At 42.3% G+C, this 14771-nt stretch overlaps 1 long non-coding RNA gene across 1 annotated transcript in view; it reads right to left on the bottom strand.

Moving 5' to 3' along the window:
* Nucleotides 1-9115: 9115 nt before the first annotated feature.
* Nucleotides 9116-14771, bottom strand: part of LOC130684892 (uncharacterized) — a 55221-nt gene continuing 49565 nt past the window's right edge. The window contains exon 4 of the long non-coding RNA XR_008999255.1: nt 9116-10860. This is a non-coding gene — a long non-coding RNA (uncharacterized LOC130684892). The remainder of the gene's footprint in view (nt 10861-14771) is intronic.

Genomic DNA, 14771 nt, shown 5'->3' with positions numbered 1-14771 from the left:
AAATTGCGCACACACATTAACATAATAGGAATACAGCTACATAACCAAAGCAGACCTACAATTACCAGCCATACCCAGTGAAACCAAGAAAACCAGTTAGGCACCATAGGCATTTGTGAAAACTTATTAATGATATGATGGATATTGTCTAACTGAATTTGAATAGTTGGAGAAAAATCAGACAAATTAAAACAACACATTCCTGGGAACTGTTCACATCCCATATGTTCTTTTAACAGTAGATAGTCTATAGTCACTAAGATTTTGGAGTGCTGCAACTTGCACTTCTCCTAATTCTTGGTTGAGTTCCAACAGTATAGATCCAGTCAAATTTGTTGTTTTACTGTATGCACAGGCCAGCTTAGATATCTCCTTCTTCATTCCAATGCCAAGTCCAGGAACCATCCTACTGGCTTCTTTTTATACAGACTTTACCTCTTCAAGTATCACCCACCCATTGGGCAATGGATTTTTGAAACTAAATGTAGACTTTGTGTTACATTTGCACTAGGCAAATTTAATCTTATTGCACTGGCCCATCTGTATAGGCTATTAAATGTTTTCAATATTGCTTTGGCCATTCTCTATGTTCTCTGTCCCTGCAGATTTAATGACAACCACATATTCCAACAGTGTACAATCCATGCATTCATTCACACATTCACTCATTCAATATAAATTTACTGAGCACCTACCATTCCCTAGACACTGTGTTAGGAACCAGGAGATACAGGTGGTATATCTGACCGAGGGTGGCAAGTGCCATGGAAGAGCCATGCCCTGGTTACTATGGGCTCATAGAATAGAGTATTCCTATCACTATCAGGAACAGTGGGAAGGTTTCCCAGATTAGAAGATTTGGTAGAAGTCAAAAGCTGCTCTCCTCTTCTTTCTGAGCATGCCGCTGGATTATATTTTCAGCTCTGATGATTCTGAGTGCTTCCATGTTAATGTCCAGGTCTTTCTTCCTGGGCAATGAACAGATGAGTCTATTAGGACAGGCTTCTCATGATTTCCTCCGACTTTCAAGCAAAGAAATTGCAGGTGGCAATAGCTGGCCGGCTCTTATCTAGCTTCATCACCCCATCCTCATCCCCTTGCCAGTGTGTAAGTTCATGCCACAAATTTTAGTAGAGTTCCAGCTGTGGGCCAGCACTGAATCGGGCTCCACACATTCTCTTAAATTCTGAGTTCAAAATCCCCACAGTGGGAAGCAGGGGTCTTCTCTATGTGGTGGATCCCCTTCCCCATTCCTTTTATTCCAGCCAGGTTCAAGGTCTGAGACTACACCCTACACCCCTGGCTTAGCATTTCTAGGCACTATGTAAATGTGCTGGGGATGGTGCGGTAGGGGGTGGGGGGTCAATTATGAGGAGTCAAGGCACACCTTGTCCTTTTGGTCTCTTCATTAGCAAAGCACTAAAGTGGGAAAACCCTGGACTGGAGTAAAGAGACTGTAGGGAAAACCAAAGTTCCTATGGCCAGGATCCTCACCTGAACCTAAACTGCTTGATGATGCAACTGGCCTACTGCTAGGCTATTGCTTACACAGCTGTAGGCAATAAGCTATTATTTATTGAGTTACTATATAAAGAGCTCTGCCCAGTGCTCTGGGTGGACGCAGAGACGAAGGAGGATTACAGACCTGCAGACGGTTGGATGTAGATGTAATTCTAGTGCTCAACCTATCACCAGGATAACAAGCTGGGTAATAAACCTTTTACCCCAAGAACATTCCATTGCCATTCCTTGGTCTCACTGAATCCATAGTGAACTTGCCTGGGGCTGAAACCCACTGGCAAGACAGAGATACAGACTCAAGTCTCAGATCTGCCGCCAACCATCAATGTTATGACTTTAGATGTAGCCTGTAAAACAAGCTGAGTAGACCAGATCTCTTTGAGTTCCCATTCAGCTCTAATACTCTGATTCTTTCTATACTGATCTCCAATTTCTGGATGAAACTTCTACTCTCTTCTAATCTAGCTCTGTAGAGGAATAAAAATAATAGTAATAAAGAGAGGCAGAAAGGAGGGCAAAGAGTTCAGCCAACCTTCCTTACAGTGAAACATCTGCTGGAAAAAAGCAGCCCAAAGCTGAGAAACACTTGCTAAGGGTTATAACTTCAGAATATCCTAAGATTCTTCCTTGCCAGTAACCTGATTTCATTTAGGCCCAGCCTAATGTCTAGACTCAAGCTCCATGCTAATTGTCAAGATTGGGTTGAATTATTCATGAATCTCTGCATTGGAATGGCCTGGGAGATATTCTTTGCAGATGTATTCTTCCTTTCATGCCTTCAGGAACTCTTAATAATGAGCTGTTTGGATAGGCTAGTTCCTTTGCTTTCTTGAGCCTCAGTGCCTTTACTTGTAAACAATGACGGCAGTTCTCAGCTCTAGGATGTTTTTTGTTCTGCAATGGCAGGTGCCTCAGCCTGTGATTTCACATGCAGCTCACAACAGCAGCACACCACACAGACCAGAAAAATAGGATGCCATCTGACGATTAAATGCAAAAGGAATTATGCAATTAGCAAAGGACGCTGATCACGTAACACGTGAGTCTAATTGCAGCACATGCAAATGTTTGCTAAATTAGATAAATATGGGTTTGCAGCCACTCTGGTACACAGACTGAGTTGTAAAGTTAAGGAAAATATAAAAGTTAATTATGAGACGGGAGTGACAAACATAGGGTATGTGCCACTAGGCCGATTAGGATTATTAACCAAGTAATCATCTCATGCCTAACGTGGAGTGTTATAGGAGTCCCAGGCCCATAATCTGACTACAGCATAATAAAGTTACCACATTTCATAGGCCATGGAGAACATGCTTCGTTTTTACATAGCACCTGTCACCTGCAGAGCCTCAACACTTGGGGCTAGTTATACTAGCTTGCCAGCTTGCCCAGTGTACATCACCGAGTTGGGCATGCTTCGGGTACTGGCTTAAAGAAGAAAATCTGTATCTTAACCATTCTCAGACTCTCCTGCACCTGCCACAGATGGTAAGTCTATAGCTCATGAAGTAGCTCTTAGGTGAGTATGCCTGTTAGCTTACAGGACTTCCCATGGAGAAGTAAGAAAAGTCTTGGAGATGCAGCCATAGTGAAACCTACCTTCTAGAGACCGACTGCTTGGGTGTGAATCCTGGGCCCCTCGCTGATTCTTCGCTGGTTGGTTCAGCACACTGTACCTTGGTTTCCTTGCCTCTGCCGTGGGAATAATAATGTCACCTATCTCTTGGCATCACTGCAAGGATTAAAAGAATTACTACCTATAAAAACACTAAGAACACTTTCTGGCACATAGTAAACCCTCAATAAGTGACTGTCTTACCAATAGGTTTCAGCCCCAGGCAAGTTCGCTATGGATTCAGTGTGACCAAAGAAAATGACAGCAAAACGTTCTTGGGGTGAAAGGGTTATACCCAACTTTATTTCCAGGTGGCAGGTCAGTCACTAAAATCCCATTCAGTCAGAGAGAGTCTGCATGCAGCAAGCCAGTCTCTGCCTCTGGGCCCCTCTGTCCACACAGCTGTCCTCTGGGCTTCTCTGCACAGCCATCCCACAGAGCTGTCCTCCAGGCCTCTCTGCATAGTCATCCCACACAGCCTTCCTCTGGGCCTCTGTCCTCGGTGCTGCCACCACTCCAGCCTCTGCTCTGCTTTCCTGCAGCCTTGCAGCCCTGCCACCATGTTGCACCCAGAGCACTGGGCAGAGCTCTTTTTATAGAATCAACAGCCATGTAGTGCCCACAGGTGTGCAGTGAGCTAGTCATCCACAACCAGGTGAGAATCCTGGCCACAGAGACTCTCATTGTATCCACAGTGACTTATTTCTTCCTATCTGTTTTTCCCTGTTCATTAGTTCATTCATTCAACCAAGGAAGGGCCCACTGAGTGCAAGGCACGAGTTAATGATTATGACTATAGCAGGGAACACACACATATGGGTTCCATCCCCATACTGGGATTAGGGAGAAAATGTTGGCACACAAATAACTAGTGAAGCAACATGTGAGATGTACTGTTTAGGTGTTACAAAATGCTTGAAGGGACATCATTCCTGCAAGGCAACTGGAGAAAGCATCACTGAAGACAAGCCACTTCAGCTAAGCCAGGTTGAGATTTTTAACAGAAGGGAAGCTGAGTAGAAACATGTGTAACATCTAGGCAGAGGATACCTAATGGGCAAAGATGCTGTGGAGAAACTGAAGTTTCCTATGGCCAGGATTCTCACCTGGCCCTGGTCGGCTAGCTCACTACACACATGTGGGCAATACGTTGTTATTGACTATATAAAGCGCTCTACCAAGTGCTCCGGGCTGCTGCAGGGCTGCAGGAGAGCAGAGACTGGAGTGGTGGCAGCGTCAAGGACAGAGACTGAGAACAGCTGCAGGCGCAGAGAGGCCCAGAGGCAGAGACCGGCTTGCTGCACAGGGACACTTGCTCTGAGTGGACAGGATTCTAGGGATTGACCTGCCACCATGGGAATAAAGTTGGGTATAAACTTTCACCCCAAGAACATTCCCTTGTCATTTTTTTCAGTCTCACTGAATCCATAGTGAACTTGTCTGGGGCTGAAACCCATTGGTAAGACAGATACTTAAGTCATAAAATCCAAGGCAACATCAAGTTATTGTTGGAAGTGATGGGTAAGGCTAGACAGCAGCTTTGAGGTCAACTATGGCTAGGGGGTGAAGGGTGGAAGCATCCTGATGTCAAACCCTTCATATTGACTTGACTTTATGAGCCACAGAAAGTCCCTGTGACACTTAAATGAACACCTTAGGACAAAACACTGTAAAAGGAAGATAAATCTGAAAGGGTAAGCAAAAAAGATGGAAGAGGAAAAGACTGGTGACAGTGTGAGTAGGGAGGCCACTGCAATGATCCAAGTGTGTGGTAACAAGGTTAATAATGACAAGAAATGCAAGGGACAATGAAGGACAAATTGACAGGACTTAGTGACCAAGATGTACAGAGCAAGGACACAGAGGAGGAGGAGTTAACTGTAAGGTTTTGAATCTGGGGAGTGTGGATAGAAAAGAGGCTTGCTAATCAACCGAAGATCCTGATTCTTAGTTACCCAGCACACTACCCAAAGCCTTACCAGTAGGACACAGCATAGAGTAGAAGTTCTGAACACACTAGACAGTCAGATAGCTAGGAGTCCCTGCTATTCTATTCTATCAGTATTACCCCTCAGTCAGTTTTAACTTCCCAGAACTTTCCTTATTTGCAAAATAGAGATAAATGCAACATATTTCTCAGAGATGTGGTGAATATTTTTAAATACAAAGTAACTGCAAAGTGCCTGCCCCATAGAGAGCTCTCATATGTTGAAAAAAACTCTCAACGAAGTGGGTATAGAGGGACATATGTCAACATAGCAAAGACCATATGTGTCACAGCTAATATACTCAATCATGAAAAGCTGAGAGGTTTTCCTCTAAGATCAGGAACAAGACACTCTCACCACTTCTATTTAACATAACCCTGGAAGTCCTAGCCACAGCAATCGGACAAGAAAAAATATATATATATGTATGTATTTTTATATTGTCCAATATATATATGTCCAAATTGGTAAGGAAGAAGTTAATCATCATTATTTGTAGATGACATGATACTATGTATAGAAAACCCTCAGGACTCCACAAAAAAACTATTAGAACTAATAAATGAATTCATTAAAGTTGCAGGATACAAAATCAATATACAGAAATTGGTTGCGTTTCATCTTACTACGCTGATGGACAGTGACAGCAATGGGGTGTGTGTGTGGGTGTTTGATAATATGGGTGACTGCAGTAACCACAATGTTTTTCATGTGAAACCTTTATAAGAGTGTATAACAATGATACCTTCATAAAAAAAAGAAAGAAAAAAATATGCTGCATCTCTACACACTAATAATGAACTAGCAGAAAGAGAAATTAAGAAAACAATCTCATTTACAATTGCATCAAAAATAATAAAATACCTAGGAATATATTTAACCAAGAGGTGAAAGACCTGTACTCTAAAAACTGTAAAACAGAGATGAAAAGAAATCGAAGATGACATAAATAAATGGAAGCATATACCATGCTCATGGATTGGAAGAATTAATATTGTTAAAATGTCCATACTACCCAAAGCAATCTACAGATTCAATGCAATTCCTATAAAAATGCCAATGGTGTTTTTCACAGAACTAGAGCAAATAATTCCAAAATTTGCATGGAACCACAAAAGACCCTGAATGGCCAAAGCAATCTTGAGAAAGAAGAACAAAGCTAGAGTTATCATGCTTCCTGGTTTCAAACAATATTACAAAGCTATAGTTATTAAGACCGAATGGTACTGGCACAAAAACAGACACATAGATTAATGGAACAGAACAGAAAGCCCAGAAATAAACCCATGCTTATGTTACAACATGCTTATTAGTCTCAGACTATACAGTGGGGGAAAGGCAGTCCCTTCAATAAATAGTATTGGGGAAACTGAACAACTACATGCAAATGAATGAAACTGGACCACTTTCTTATACCATACACAAAAATAAACTTGAAATACCATACACAAAATAAACTTGAAGCCCTAGATCTAAAACCTGAAACCATAAAACTCCTAAAAGAAAAAACAGGCAGTAAACTCTTGGACATTGGCCTTAGCAGTTTTTTCCTACATATGTCTTCACAGGCAAGGGAAACAAAAACAAAAATAACCAAGTGGTACTACATCAAACTAAGAAGTTTCTGCACAGTGAAGGAAACCATCAATAAAACAAAAGGCAACCTACTAAATGGGAGAAGATATTTGCAAATGGTACATCCAATAAGGGGTTAATATCCAAAATATATAGGAACTCATACACCACACACACACACACACACACACACACACACACACAAACCAAATAATCTGATTATTTGGTTTGAAAAAAACGGGAAGAAAACCTGAATAGACATTTTTCCAAAGACATACAGATGGCCAACAGGTACATAAAAAGATGCTCAACATCACTAATCACCATGGAAATACAAATCAAAACTACAGTGAGAGATCACCTCAACCAGTCAGAATAGCTAGTATCAAAAAGACAAGAAATAATAAGTGTTGGTGAGGATGTGGAGAAAGTGAAACTCTGATGCACTCTTGGTAGGAATGTAAAATGGTATAGCCATTATGGAAAATAGTATGGAGGTTCCCCTGATAATTAAAAATAGGATACCATATGATATAATAATTCTACTTCTGGGTATTTACCTGAAGAAAAAAATATTAATTCAAAAAAGATATATGCACTCCTATGTTTATTCGCAGCATTATTTACAATAGTCAAGATATGGAATCAACCTAAGTGTCCACTAATAGATAAATGGATAAAGAAGATGTATGGAATATAAATGTATGGAATATTACTTATGATATAATATGGAATATTACACAATGGAATACTAGCCATAAAAAAGAATTAAATATTCCCATTTACAACATGGATGGACCTAGAGGGTATTATGTCAAGTGAAATAAGTTATACAGACAAAGACAGTTATCATATGCCTTTACTTATGAATGGAATCTAAAAAACAAAACAAATAAATAAAGCAAAAACGTATTTGTAGATACAGGAAACAAACTATCATACCAGACATGGGAAGCTGTTAAGAGGCAGGTGAAATAAGTAAAGGTGATTAAGAGATACAAAATTCCAGTTATAAAACAAATAATTAACTCAGAAGAAAAGTGCAACACAGGGAATACAGTCAATAATATAATAAAAACTTTGTATCATTACAGATGGCAACTACACTGATTGTGGTGAGCAATTCATAATACATGTGTCAATTCACTGTATCGGACACCTGAAACTAATAAAATGTCAACCATACTTCAAAAAAATAAGTAAGTAGATGCCAAAAAAATTAAAAGAATACCAATGACCCAGAGAATACAAAAACAAAAAACAAAACAAAAATGCTCTACAGTCAAATTCCCCTCCTGAACATTGTTTATTCATGTTTTGATAATTCAGCTCTTTCCAGACCTTGCAGAACCACCAGCATTCACTAATGTATTGTCACTATGCTAAAGCCCCACAGAAGCACTGTTTGGCACATATTAAGGATTAAAAAAAAAAAAAAAGGCACAGATGAAAGATAAACCAGCTCACTGTACTGATTTTGAGGCAAAAGGAGAGAGAACAATGAGAAATAATCCCAGATCCTGCTGATGGAATTAGACAATGAATTTGAGCAAATTTATCCCATATTTTCATCAGGCCCCCATGGGTATCCTTCTCCCACCTCTCAGGCAATGCCAACTTCCACATGCCCTTACTCGTATCCTATGACAAAGGTTGTGGAGATGATCCCAGGGGCCACTGCCCAGTCAGCTGGTGGGCGTGAACCTCAGAGGCCTGTTGACACAGCTGCACGTCACTGCGTGGGAGCAGGGGGGATGGAGCAGGCCTGTCTGAAATGCTTTAGCCACACCTTGAGGGTAGCAGAAGCAACCACGAGGGGACCCATAAACCATCCCAAACCCTAGAGTACCATTATTTAGCCAACAAAAATTCAACGTGAAAAAGCAAACTGGTTCTATCAAATGGGCCACACGAGTTTGAGAATTATAGACCTACACCTTGGCCTATTCCATTTTCTGTCCCTGCAGCTGTATTCACAGCTGATGTCTTACTGCAAGCAAAACTGCTCTTCAGCTAAACTGCTGTTAATTTTCAAAAGTACCAAAAACACCCTGAGACAATCTTTTGAGTCCAGAAAGACAAAAAGACAGCTAGCTGTAAAGCAGGGGATTTGTACCAGCCTGTCAGCCTTCAGAGCTTGTGCTTTTCTCAATTTTCAGGGGAGATTCAGCATCAGCAGAGAATTATGCAATGCTGTGAGATTCAAGTAATCAAGTCCGCTCTCCCCACATCACAGGGGAGACAACCGCTGCTCAGGGTCGACTGAGTTGTTTGAGATCACACCGTATGTGAGAGTTCCTGCCATGGACAACAAAGCTGGAAGATACTGAATCATATTAATGAGACTATTTCTTTGAAATCAAATAGGTTTAATGTTTTTAAACATTTTTTTTTTTAACATATGTTGCCTCGGTTGGTCAACACCATCAAGAAGTCTTTATGTCACAGATATTACCAAGTACCAGCCCCTTTCACAGAGGAAGAAACTAAGACTCAGAGAGGTAAGTAGCTTACCCTCAGTCACAGAGCTAGCAGATGCCACAGCCAGGGCTAGAGCCAGAATCCTTGGATTCTATTCCAGTTGTCAAGTATTAACCAAATCGGATTCTATGCCCAGGTCTGTACTTAGAGCAATTAAGACATTTGTTTACTGGGAGCAGAGACAGAAAAGCAAAGAGTAGGAAAGGCAATGTGTACTAATAGAGCCAATAAACTAGACAGGAAACCTTAAATTATGATGCACTTACTAATTCTACTAGGAGATAAGAGCATGCTATCTTTGAGTATTTTACTTCTTCACTGTATCTGTCTCGAGCATTTCTATAAATCAGGTCCTGAAGAGATAAAGCAGGCCTCTGGTGGCAAGGTTTCCAAAGACACTGGACATCTTTCCCCATGGCTGAGCACTGAACTCAGCTGCACCTTAAACTCGGCACGGTGGCACATAGGAGAAGGGGATGGAGGGTGCAGACTCAGTCAACAGGAACAATTTTCTGGCCAAACAATCTGGCTACTGGGAATCTCTTTCCTTAGGGTGATTAAAACCAGAAAAAAATTTTAAAATGACTGTTGATTTGTCTGGATCATAATGACATATTTTGTCGTAATAGTTACTACTGAGTACTTACTGTAATAAGCTAAACTTGCACTAAGCTCTTTACACCCTCACAACAACATTACAGGATGGGTATTTTGGTCCCTATTTTCATGAGAATGAGAAAGTGAGGCTCGGAAAGTTTTGGTAATTTGCCTAAGGTCACACTTTGCAGCCAGGTCTATTTCACACCAAAGTCCTAACTTTTCTCCACACCCTGTCCTCTCTTAAGGAAGATAACTGATTACAAGATGCCTCTCCATTCTTCACACCCTGAGTTTTTCCAAGAAGCAGCCATCAGACATGACAGAGATAGGACATTATTATCACAATGACATCAAGATAACCAGCATCTAAAATTTCAGTCAACAAATATCTTTCCCTTTTCTATAAAGTAATGTCATTATGAAATGACATTAAAACAACTCCAGATTCTTTTTTCAAAATGGAATTTATAAGAAAGCTTAACACTACTTAAAAAGCACATGTAGAACTATCCATTTCACAGGCAGATTCAAATGCAATTATTTCAAACAATTTCCATACAAAAACATTGTGAGCTTTTATTGAGCATTTGCAATGACAGCTGAGGGGAGCTATCTACTTCTGTTGGAAGATCCTAAGTATTTTGTCAACAAAATTAATTCTGTACATCCTATTCTATCTCTGTACTATATGACAAAATTCTATATAATATGCCTGGATATTGTAGGGTATGTTAGGTCAAATCACATCCTGAAAACCATGACTGTCAGGGGAATTCACAAGTGCCAAGGAGTTAGAAGAAACCTGTTAGAGGAAGGAGTGGGGTGTTACAGTGCTTGGTGACTGCTATCTCCGGGGAGATGTCCCCCAGCCCGATTTGGCTGAGCAGAGGGCTGTTCTGTCTTCCCGGCTCCCAGCTCCAAGATGGAACAACTGAGAGCCAGCCGAGCTTTAACTAACCCATTTAAGCTGCCTTCAATGATCATTCCAGGAGAAACCAGGGCTGCCCCAGTGACTACGAAGCAGCAGTTTGAAAGACTCAGAAAAGCAGACAACTTGTCCATATGAAGTCCATGTCCCTGAAAAAGTAAAAGAGAAAGAAGGGTGATGAGTAAGTGAAAGGTTGGCTTTGTTGCTGTAATCCAAGGACAGCCACGATGTCCTCTAGCTGGAGCCCAACAGTCCTGAGGCTCAGAGCAAGTGACCATGCACAGGGGCTGAAACAAGGGAAGAATAGAACTTGGGTTCCTAAGAAAGAAAAATACTCACAGAAAACTTTAAAAAAAAATAGTGCAACAGAGAAAGGACATGTTTGCTAAATTGAGGAGTGGCAGAGAAGTCTCATAGTTACAGGAAAAAAATAAGATAATGATGATGATGATGATGATAATAGCTGTTAACACTTTTGGCCAGACACTGTTCTACTGCTCAGCTATAAATTTCAAAAGGGCAAGGACTTTGCCTCTTTCACTCACCTGCATACACAGAGCACCTAAATGAGCCTTGGGAACATAGCAGGCATTCAGGATACTATGTATTAGTGAATGAATAGATAAAACAGAAGTCATGGGGAGGGGAGGGGGGTGGAAATAGTATTTAGCTAAAGCAAAAAAAAATTTCAAAGGATGGTATTTTGAGTTTGTTTTTCTAACATCATTGAACATCAGATATGTGCTAGGCATTGAATTTGGCCCTGAAGGTAAAGAGATTAAAAGACAAAGTATCTTCTGGGCTTGGTGAGATGGCAGTCAAGACTAGGACCCTATTTAACCACCCAACATTTATCAAGCCCCTGCTCTGGGCCAGGCATCCAGCTGGGCACTGGGGGGAGACAGGGAGATAAGGAAGTCCCTCACCCTACCCTCCAGGAGCTCACAGTGGTGTATGTGGGGTGTCTGTAACAGAGATGCATATATAGGACAAGACTTGAGGAATCTGCCTGAAGAGGATCAACACAGTTACACTTCACTACAAGTCTTCAACAAAGGGTAGCAATCACTGATCAAGGAGGTTATGGAATTGCTACACTGACAGGGATTTTTTCCTATAAAAAAAAATTCCTGCCTCCACTCCCAGGAATCTGTTTATATACTTTTTTAAATGTTCTACAACCTAAAAATATGGGTTATTTCAGTCCACAGATAAATGCTACATGGTCCTCAGCTCCATGACAATTTCAAAACCAAATGCTAGAGAAATATAATGAGGAAAGAACCCAGACTGCCATTCTGTAGGGTCCTCAGTATTTTGTGTCCTATTATCCCCAAAGCATTTTTAAAATGTAGATGTGGTAATTGCTCAATAAATGGTAGCAACTGTTGCTGCTACAGCTGAGTCCAAGACCGCAAATATCCACCCAGGGCTCATCAGTTGAGTGGAGTTTCACACGGGAAGTCACAGGAGAGCTGGAGCGGACTTCACACCCAGCCCAGCTATGACTGCCGCTGTCAGCAGGCTCTGACAAGTCTAGCTCCACAGTCAGCACAAAGTCAGATCCAGGCTCTCCCAACTCTTTTGTTCCTTGTCACATCCACCCTTTTTAAACCCTGCCCAGGCTGGACCCAGCACGATTCATTTTTGGGCAAAGTAACCAGGACCAGGGCTGAGATCTAGATGTGAGCAGCTGTAATCTGGCTCCAGCACATGGGGATTTGGGCCATTTAAAGCTCTGGACGGCTGTTTTGGGATGGCTGTGCCAACACAAGCTGCAGAGAAAACACAACCCTGCAGAGCCCCACTGGGTCAGGAAGTACAGCCAGCAATGGGACACACTTGGGAGGCAGAGGCAGCAAGAAAGACAAAAGGGTCTAGGAGCCCACCCGCTAGGGCAACTCCTTCCTTAGCCCCTGGGCCAGCGGGAGAAGGGCCTGCTCTTTTCACACCCTGTGTTTAAGGCTGTAGTGATGATGAAAAGGACACTTCCGAAATCCTGATCGTTACCTTTGAATCCAGACACCTCAGATGACACACCACCACCACCCTGCCCCATATCTTCTTCATTGTTTAGTGCCAGAGACATGACACATCTCACCCTCCAAGATGTGTAGGCTGTAATGGTGGCAGCATGGAGTGGAAAAACTGGTCTAACTTCAGTGAAACACAGATTTTGCAACACGGTGGGCAAAAGACCAGAAACAAACGCATGGATATGCCTCTTGGATTACATAACCAATAACCAGAAAGCACATTTGATGAGAAAATAAGAAAAAAGATTTCACACCTGTCCCCGATCCTTCCTTTTTTGGTTGTACAGCAACCATAAAAGTTTCCAGTAGTCTTATATCATTCCTTTACACTCATGTTGAATTCCAGATCAACACCCTATAAATGTTGAATAGAACTGTTTCAGCTTTCTTTCTTTTTTTATTACTTTAACATGAAAGGTTGTTAAAAGCCTTCAAAACTGTATCATTTCACTCTTAATAGGCCACTTGTCATCATAGTCAGTGAGATGGATTACAATTCCACATGCCTCAATAAGATACAGCAATTGTCACTTAACATGATAATTACATATCCCACTTTTTCTATATTTTGTTATGTTGGGGCAGGGTTTGATGGTTAAAGGCTGGCCTAAGGTGTCACTGTTTTCATAGGACATCGTTTTCATAGGAACTTTCAGAGGTAGAATGAGCTATGTGGAATGGGAGCAGGTAGACCTATATTCCAGTCCTGACTCCACTAACTTGGCTAATCACTTAGAGCTTTCTGTGCCTCAGTGTTCTTCTCTATAAAGTGAGGCACACCTATTCCATGAAGTGCATAAGAACTAGCAACAGCACAGTGGAGGACATGCCTCTCAGTAGAAAGCCTGCAGGAGTAAACCTGACTTGGCTTCAAATCCCAGCCCTGTCACTTACCCTGACACCTTGGGTTTTACTCTAAAATGCTCTCCTCCACTTTCATAACCCACAATTAACTGTGCTGAGTTTTAAATGAGATGCCACCTGTGCAGTGTTGCCAGAGGGGCTGCTCCTTGCATTATTTGCCTTACAGGTACTTGGCTCCCAGACATCTGGTGCTTGAATGCCCCTATAGATCACATATATGAATGCATTAGTCACCATCTCAGAACACATGGGAATCAAACAGGATGCTTCTTTAAAAAAGTACCTTTCAAAAGGACTCCCGGGCTATACAAACTAAAGGTCAGTTGGGCAGAGCAGAACAGACACACTCCTATAAACTCTGGGGATTGGTGTGCTGGGGGCACACAATTTGTGAAACAGGCTAAAGCAGAAGCACCAACTGCTCTTTTGTTGATGCACTTATAACCACATCTTGCTCCAGAAAAAGGTGTACTGGAGCTCAGCAAGAACTGCTCAGTGCTGTGGTGGTGGAGCCCTCTCCAGGACCCTTGCTTTATTTTAAATTTGAAACCTGTAAGTGGCCACTCACTTCTGCACAGCATGGCAGGGAAAGCCAGCTTTCAGGTGGAAGAGCCTTCTTGTACAACTCTAGCCTGAAGCCCCATCGGGGCCGCTCCCTGGCGAGCAGTGAGGGGAAGACAGGGTCACGTCGTCTCAGCCGTTCGGGGTGACCACCGTGTGCGCCCTGAGGTCGCGTTCCGCTGGGGAAAAAGCCACCACTTGCCACCTGGACCCCCGGCCCTACGGTCGGTCACTGCAGTACGGCGACCCCAGCCTCAGAATCCCAGCATCCCCGTCCTTCTATCGCGTCCAGGAATCTAAGAGTGTCCCGCGCTGCAAGTCAGCTTTGGGTGATTCACTGACCCATAAGTATGAGATGGGCCTGGAGGATCTTGGCCCCGGGCCTTGCTGGAGTTTAGAAATGTGAGATTTCAAGAGGGGGAAGAGCTCAAACCAAACAGTTGACAGATAGGCACCTTGATCTAGGCGCGGTTGGGCAATACATGCGGTCCCAAAACTCCAGCACAGGTCCCCAGAAAAAGGGAAACGCTTTAAGGCAGAGAAGCGCGGGGCAAACCAACACCGCGCAAACCAATCCATGCACAGCCAAGGCAGCGCCG

This window comes from Manis pentadactyla, chromosome 9 (genome assembly GCF_030020395.1).
Source record: "Manis pentadactyla isolate mManPen7 chromosome 9, mManPen7.hap1, whole genome shotgun sequence".
NCBI lineage: Eukaryota > Metazoa > Chordata > Mammalia > Pholidota > Manidae > Manis > Manis pentadactyla.
The sequence above is the reverse complement of the archived record's forward strand: the minus strand, read 5'-3'. Positions and strand labels throughout refer to the sequence as shown.